Source organism: Solanum stenotomum, chromosome 5 (genome assembly GCF_019186545.1).
Source record: "Solanum stenotomum isolate F172 chromosome 5, ASM1918654v1, whole genome shotgun sequence".
NCBI classification, from domain to species: domain Eukaryota; kingdom Viridiplantae; phylum Streptophyta; class Magnoliopsida; order Solanales; family Solanaceae; genus Solanum; species Solanum stenotomum.
Genome location: NC_064286.1, coordinates 29,600,179 through 29,608,535, shown reverse-complemented (window position 1 = coordinate 29,608,535; position 8,357 = coordinate 29,600,179). Strand labels below are relative to the sequence as shown.

The 8,357-nt window shown below is 35.1% G+C and overlaps 1 pseudogene; it reads right to left on the bottom strand.

Moving 5' to 3' along the window:
* Window positions 1-7,376: 7,376 nt before the first annotated feature.
* Window positions 7,377-7,935, bottom strand: LOC125863844 (protein ALTERED XYLOGLUCAN 9-like; annotated as a pseudogene).
* Window positions 7,936-8,357: the final 422 nt, after the last annotated feature.

The window sequence follows — 8,357 nt, the reverse complement described above, 5'->3', positions numbered from 1 at the left end:
AGTGTTTAAAGAACAGGAAGAGTGGTGGAAATAGGGGCAATAGAGCCTAATCTTCTTCAGTTACTCCACCAGATAGGGCTGCACCTAGAAGAGCTACTTCAGGGACTGACAGAGGAGAAAACCACAATATGCTATCATTAGTCACCAGGAACAACAGAATTCGCCGGATGTTGTCACTGGTATGATCAAAGTCTTTACTTATGATGTTTATGGTTTGCTAGATCTAGGAGCGAGTTTTTCTTTTGTGACCCAATATGTTGCAATGAATTTTGATGTTCTTCTTGAGAAACTTCTTGAGCCTTCAGTGTTTCTACACTTGTTAGTGAGTCTATTCTAGCTGAGAGAGTCTATCGTGATTGTACCATTTCTGTCAATCACAAGAGTACCATGGCTAACTTAGTTGAGTTAGATATGGTAGATTTTGATGTCATTCTAGGTATAGACTGACTTCATGCCTGTTATGCCTCAATCGATTATAGAACTCGAGTTGTTAAGTTTCAATTTCTGAATGAGCCAATTTTTGAGTGGAGAAGTAGTTCAACAGTGCCCAAGGGCCATTTTATTTCGTACCTTAATGGAAGAAAGTTAGTTTCCAAGGGTTGTGTCTATAACTTAGTTCGAATTAATGACTCTAGTGCTGAAACACCACATATTCAGTCAATTTAAGTTGTTAATGAGTTTCCTGAAGTCTTTCTAGATGATCTTCTCGGAGTTCTTCCTAAGAGAGAAATAGACTTCGGCATAGATATTCTTCCCGATAGTCATCCTATCTCTATTCAGCCATATAAAATGGCACCAGCAGAGTTGAAAAAGTTAAAAAAGCAGTTGAAAGTTCTCCTAGAGAAAGGTTTTATTCGACCAAGTGGTTCACCTTGGGGCACTTTGGTCTTATTTGTGAGAAAGAAGGATGGTTCTCTTAGATTGTGTATAGATTACCTTCTGTTGAACAAGGTTACTATCAAGAATAAGTATCCTCTTCCGAGAATTGATGATCTTTTCGATCAACTTCAGGGTGCCACTTGTTTTTCAAAAATAGACCTTAGATTAGGCTACCATCAGTTGACGATAAGGGAATGTGATATTCCTAAGACACCTTTCAGGACCCGTTATGGTCATTATGAGTTCCTAGTTATGTCCTTTGGTTTGACCAATGCTCCTACAAAATTCATAGACCTTATGAACAAAGTATTCAAGACTTATTTAGACATGTTTGTTATCGTATTCATTGATGACATTCTAATCTACTCGAGGAATGAGGAAGATCATGCTAGTCATCTCAGAATAGTTCTCCAAACTCTCAAAAATAAGGAATTATATGCTAAGTTTTCCAAGTGTGTATTTTTTGTTGAGTCTGTGGCATTCTTAGGCCACAATATTTCCGGTGATGGAGTTAGAGTTGATACACAAAAAATAGAGGCAGTGAAAAATTTTCCTAGACCCACATCTCCAACTGATATTAGGAGTTTCTTGGGGTTGGCTGGATCTTATAGAAGGTTCGTCGAGAGATTTTCATGTATTTCGTCTCCTCTGACCAAGTTGACTCAGAAAATAGTTAAGTTTCAATGGTCTGAAACTTGTGAGAAAAGCTTTCAGGAATTGAAAAAGAGGTTGACTACTTCCCCAGTATTGACCTTACTAGATGGTACGCAAGGCTTTGTTGTATATTGTGATGCGTCTAGAGTTGGTTTGGGTTGTTGTTAATGCAAAATGACAAAGTTATAGCTTATGCCTCCAGACAACTTAAGGTTCACGAGAGGAATTACCTAACCTATGATTTACAGTTGGTTGTCTTAGTATTTGCTTTGAAAATGCAGCATCATTATCTTTATGGTGTTCATGTAGATGTGTTCACCGATCACAAGAGTCTTCAGTATGTGTTTAGTTAGAAAGAGCTTAATCTCAGATAAAAAAAGTGGTTTGAATTACTCAAGGATTATAGCATGAGTATTCTTTATCAGCCAGGTAAGGCTAATGGTGTTGTTGATGCCTTGAGTAGATTTTCTATGGGTAGTACCAACCATTTTACGGAAGATGAGAAAGAGTTAGTGAAAGATGTGCATAGACTTAAACGATTAAGAGTTCGACGAATGGATTCCATAGAAGGAGGAGTAGTGGTGATGAATGGGGCTGAATCATCATTTGTGTCTGAATTGAAAGAGAAACGAGACCAAGATCTGATTTTGCTTGAATTGAAGGCAAATGTTCATAAGCAAAAAGTAATGGCTTTGGAACAGGGGGATATGGTATATTGAGGTATCAAGGTAGATTGTGTGTACCAAAGGTGGATGAACTCCAAGAGAGGATCATGGAAGAAACTCATAGCTCTAGATATTCTATCCATCTTGGTTCCACAAAGATGTATCATGATTTGAGAGAGGTTTATTGGTGGAGGAGTATGAAGAAGGGCATTGCAGAGTTTGTTGCTAAGTGTCTGAATTGCCAACAAGTTAAAGTAGAGCACCAAAGTCCCGGTGGTATGGATCAGAATATAGAACTTTCGGAATGGAAGTAGGAGATGATCAATATGGGTTTCATCACAGGTTTACCAAGGTCATGAAGGCAACATGATTCTATTTAGGTGATTGTTGATAGAATGACTAAATCAGCCCACTTTTTGCCGGTAAAGACTACCCATTCAGCAGAAGATTATGCTAAGTTGTATATTCAAGAGATAGTCAGACTTCATTGGGTTCCGGTATCAATTATTTCAGATAGAGGAGCACAATTTACTGCACAGTTTTGAAAGTCATTCCATAAAGGCTTAGGTTCAAAGGTGAACTTGAGTACTGCTTTTCATCCTCAGACAGATGGTCAAGTAGAGCGCACTATTTAGACTTTAGAAGATATGTTGAGGGCATGTGTGATTGATTTCAAGGGTAATTGGGTTGATCACCTACCTTTCATAGAGTTTTCTTATAACAATAGTTACCATTTTAGCATCCAAATGGCTCCTTATGAAGCTCTTTATGGGATAAGATGTAGATCTCCTTTTGGATGGTTTGTGTACCGACTCGGAAAACTAGTAAGTGGAACTAAAGCCTAACGAGTGTGTGATTGAGTTTGATACGGGGTTTGAGGTTGTAAAATGAGTTCCCAAGCTTTGGTTGAGCGGTTTAGGGGTTAAACGTCAAGGTACGACTCCCCAAGGAACAACCAAGGGTCCTTGAGGAGGACCCTAAAGCCTAACCCCTAAAGCTCCCCAAATCTGCCCATGTTGCCAAAAAGTTGTGGGCTACGAATGGGACCTAAGCCCCGTAGGTCCATTCACGCCTCGTAGGCTTGCTCCGTAGGTCAAGGGCCTAAATGAAAAGTTCCAGACCCAAACCACGGATAGCCATCACGGCTCATGGAGCCACCCACGATGCGTGGGTGGGGTTTTGTGAGTCACCACTGCAATGCTGTCCAATTCAGCCAAAGGTAAGGGAAACGTAGTAAGTTGCTAATTAGTTAATTATGGGCTAGGGACAGTTACTATTGATTAATTAAAGTATTTTAAGGATTTTAAAAGTATTAAAACTCCTTTTTTAATTCATTATTCCAAAACACAAAAATAGAAACTACCCTCCTCCCCAAATATTCTCTCTCTAGAAACCACCATTGGAGAGAAGGAGTCAAGTTTTCAAGCTCAAGATTTCACTTTTCTCACCCCATTTCGTGGAGTGTCATCAATAGAGGTATGGTAGTCTTCATCCTTGATTAAGTATCATTCAAAGTGCCCTATCAAAAGATGATTTCAAGTTTCCAAAATCCCCTAAAAATCTAGGGTTTCAATCTATGCATGGGTTCAATTCCAAAATGTTTTTAAAGGTTTATATATGATGAATTATGAATGGCACTACAAGAAAAACGGTCAATAACGAAGGGAAAAATGGTCTCTAAAAGTGAGATTCTAGTCCATAAAGATAAATAGGGACTAGAAAATCTAGTCGTCATCCCGTTCTTATAGCCTCCGTCGCTAATGGTTATTAAGGACGGGATCAACAAGCTGGTCCTTGAATGGTTTTTGCGACTGGTACAAAACTGGTCCTTAAAAATTTTTTAGGGACCATATTTTTGGTCCCTGGTTGCCTATAATCTGGTCCTGAAAGAACTTTTAGGGACTATAGTTACTGGTCCTTAAATACAAGATCAATTAGTGTTTAAATCTTTTCAACGATCAGTTAACTGGTCCTAAAAATCCTATTTGTACAACATTAATCGACAATAAATTGTGGTCCCTGTATTTATATACATATGATTGCAATTACAAATGAATATACATAGAATTATCATAATCTACTTTCTTATACATACACAATACTACATTAGTAACATTTCTGTTTACACACTACTTCATGGGAAAAGGATAAAGACTAACATCATCAATCAAATAATATAAATGCAAATGTCTTATTGGCTTATCCAGTTGCCTATGCACTTTCAGTTCCATCACCAGCGTTTTTCATGTATGAAAAAGGTCTGTTCCAGCAACTATTTTGAGCAATTCCAAGGTCTAGTTTGTGTTAAACCCATAGAAAGTTGATTTTCACACATATTCCAACCTTTTAGGAATGCAACAATGCTCATAGTTGCCTATTGTAAGCTCTAGCAATTATCAAAGTTAAAGCCGATTGTGAAGGCCTAGCATCTGTTACAACACTTCTAATGATTTCCAAGGCCAACAATGTGTTGATGATGCCCCAGTAATTCATTGCACCTACAATGGTCAAGAAAGATATAAAATTTAGCCAATATTTGTTGTAGTTTAATTTAAAAAATCATGCGAGCTAATTTGTTGAAAACCAAGAGAAATACAAGAATGTCTACTCAAGATGCCTTATGCCGAATGCAAGGTTCAACAATTGTAAAATCGTAATTGAGCTAGCAATATGTGCTTACAAAGAAGAGTACAATTTTCAAACCATAAGGAGTAACATATTTTATAAATTTAACCCCATAAATAGTATACTTAGAAACTACATCCTATTTTAGAAAAAAGTAACTTATGTTAAAAAGAGGGTTAGGGGTTAAGTACATTTAGCTAATGTGCAAACAAATTCAGAAAATTGAAAACTGAAAGCGCATACATATATCAATTTGGAGTTTCAGAAGGTGCAATATTTGTTATATAGTTCGAATTAGCCAATAGGGTGAAAGTGATCTAAACTTCCCTCCAAGGGAGGTCTAAATTATGAATAGATGACCGAAATTACTGATACTTACCACATATTCACCAGGTGTTCATCTGATCATATCCCATTTTATTGTAATGTTTTTTTTTGTGAAGTACATCAAAGTAATCTGGCTGATGAAGAAAAATAAAAAGGAAGATATAAATAAGAACCACCTACAACGTCTCACACACAGTGAAATCCTTACACTTCATATGTATGTACGAGTTTATTCTTTTTCTTGTTTGTGTGATTGAAGAGCAGAATTCCTATGAAGCACCAACTAATACAATTTCCAGTTTCAAACCAACTAAAATCAATGTCTTAATGCCAAAAATTAACAACAGTAACTCAAATTTAACTTCAAAGCTTGGAGATACATATGAGTTTCAATAAACTTAAGATCTTATGTCTTTCCAATGTTCCTACTAGAGTAATATTCCATATATTATGAAGTTCTAATTTTGTGAGGTGCGACATACCTGTGATATTCAATATTTAAACTACTCATTGAAAGATGAACAACTTTTGTCACCACTCATGCTATTTCGCCCAAGAACATGAAAACTGAAAAAAAAATTATCCACACTGATTATGCAACTAGAAGTTATACTTCCTTCGGGCATCCACCCTATAGTACATCAAACCATACTTTAGATTCACCATGGTTCAATTTAAAAAGAAAATCTTAAAGTTTCAAATCACAAAATTCCAACTGGAAACTCTATCATTTAAACAAGGTACAAACAAGAAAGGAAGAAATTCAAAATGCAACTAAAACTATAGATCTAAAAAACTCAAAATATTGTTATGTTTTCTTAGAGCAACTATATGAATGAAATTAAAGAGAAAAGGGAAAGCATTACAATATCTACACTTACTATCCTCATAGAAAATTAGAACTATATGAATAAAATTCCTAATTGAGGTGCGTGAAAGTTGGCTTGGACACCACGATCACATAAAAAATAGAAAGAGGCATAAAAAATAACACTTTAAACTATCATGTGTGAATCTCCCAAAATATTTTCAGCATACTAACGGATCTTCGAGGAGGTAACTCGACACAGCCCGTAATCTAGATAACAACCTCTATAAAAAGCAATTACATCAAAATCTAACATAGCCAAAGACAAACTTCAATAAAGGTTATAGGTGTGGGTCATAAGTATACTGTAGGAATTCAAGTGTGAATAAGTTGTATCTTGCAAACTAGTTTCCTAGAACGTAGTTATGTAACTGAATGTAAACCTACATGTCTTTTGTTTTGTTGAAACATATTTTGGAGTCCACTTTGGTTCATTAACTACAAAACTAATATCTTAATTGTATAATCCATCTATTACTAAAAAATAATAAAAAGTTGAAAGTTGTTCCCCTGTTTTCTTTCTCTATGAGTAAATTTTTATTGCTAAACCAATATGAGAAAGATAACAAAATTGATTACTTCAAGTTCATGATCCTAAATTATGTAAAACCATGAGACTTACCAAAACATTAATAATACAGGAGAGCAGAAAGATATTAGAAGAACAGGTTGTAATGCATGATTTCAGAGTAGAAGCATCAAATATATTAAATAACCATATAAAACTCAAGAAACTTAGATTTTTTTCAACAAACAACATGACAATTAAACACCTTTGGCCTTGAGATAGACAAAACCTTGGAATTAATTTAAGTTGCTTACCTTTCACTGATACAAGGGCAATTCTATTTAAGGATTTCGAGAGAAAAATATTCAACAACATGATATACAATTACTTGGGAGTTACTAACAGCTAATCACTTGGTAGAGTTTAAATTGAAGACCTACATTATAAGTGACGACAGATTGGTCAAAATAAATATATGCAATTTCAGCTCATACACCTGCTAGGATATGAATTTATAAATTCTAATTGATTGTATATTTAGACAACAACATAAACAATGATTTTGATAGAAAATAGTAAGAATATTCATGTGAATAGCTGTACATGTTCCTATTGAAATTTATTGTGAGACATTACAAATTTTCTTGCTCCAATATATATGTTTTCTGAGGATCAGTAATCCTACAATTGAAGGAAATGGGAGCAAAGAAATATGAACCTCAGTATGAACTACCATACAAAATATACTGGCACCAAATCTTCTATTGATAACTGTAACACCAGAAAATAAATACCATATAATTGTGAAAGCTCTAGCAATTGCAAAACTAATTATATTACCCTGGCTCCATTAAAACTTTTGATTAGATTCTATAAGCAATCCATTGAACATTACCTAAACTGTAGCTTCATATACAACCCTGATAATGCATTCTATCACTTGTACAATGAGCTCCAAAACTATTACCCAATGCATGAATGTCCATCAACACAAGGGCCATCAGATTAGCTCAACAGCTTACTGCTATAAAGCTTGTTGGTATAAACTTGCTACATAACATCAGCCACTTCTCATGCTTCTCATATATATTCAACATCGAGTATATAAGCTTTGGCATTCCCAGCCAAAAGAAGTTGGGTGACCAAAGTGACACTAATTGTCCCAACTTCATCAATAATCAAATCTGAAGGTACTAGTAACAATAATACCACCAAATCATCAAATAAATTTACGAAAACACCATAATCAATTGCATCATTTATATGTAAATATCACATAGCCCTACCCATTCACAAATAGATCATAATATATAACTCTTTTTCACTTCAAATCCCATAGCCAAATCAGTCAAGTTACTGCCATAAGGTGCCCAAATAAAGTCCAACTTCATCCCAATCTCATCAATAAATATGTTATTATCACATATAATAACAAAAATACAACACCATTACATATCAAAAATCACATAGAAAACCAATTTAAATGAGAAAAGAAAAATAAAAATGTTAATAGTTAAGGACTGACCTCTCTTTTGTTGTTTTCGGACCCAAATGACCCATAAGTGAACAAATCGAGTTCGATTTAGGGTTTACACAAATATCAGTTCTGGAATAAGAGGGTTTACATGGGTTAGTAGTGTGTATTTGCAAAGGATTTTGGTATTTGAAGTTCCCAATTTTTTTGACAGAGAAAAGTTTAATTTTGGAAGAGAGAGAGATGAAGGGGAGGGTTAATATATATGGAAATATTTAACTTGTTATTTGTATCTCGCCACTCATTATACATGTTAGGGACCAGGTACTTATTAAATTAGAGGCGAGATTTATTGTC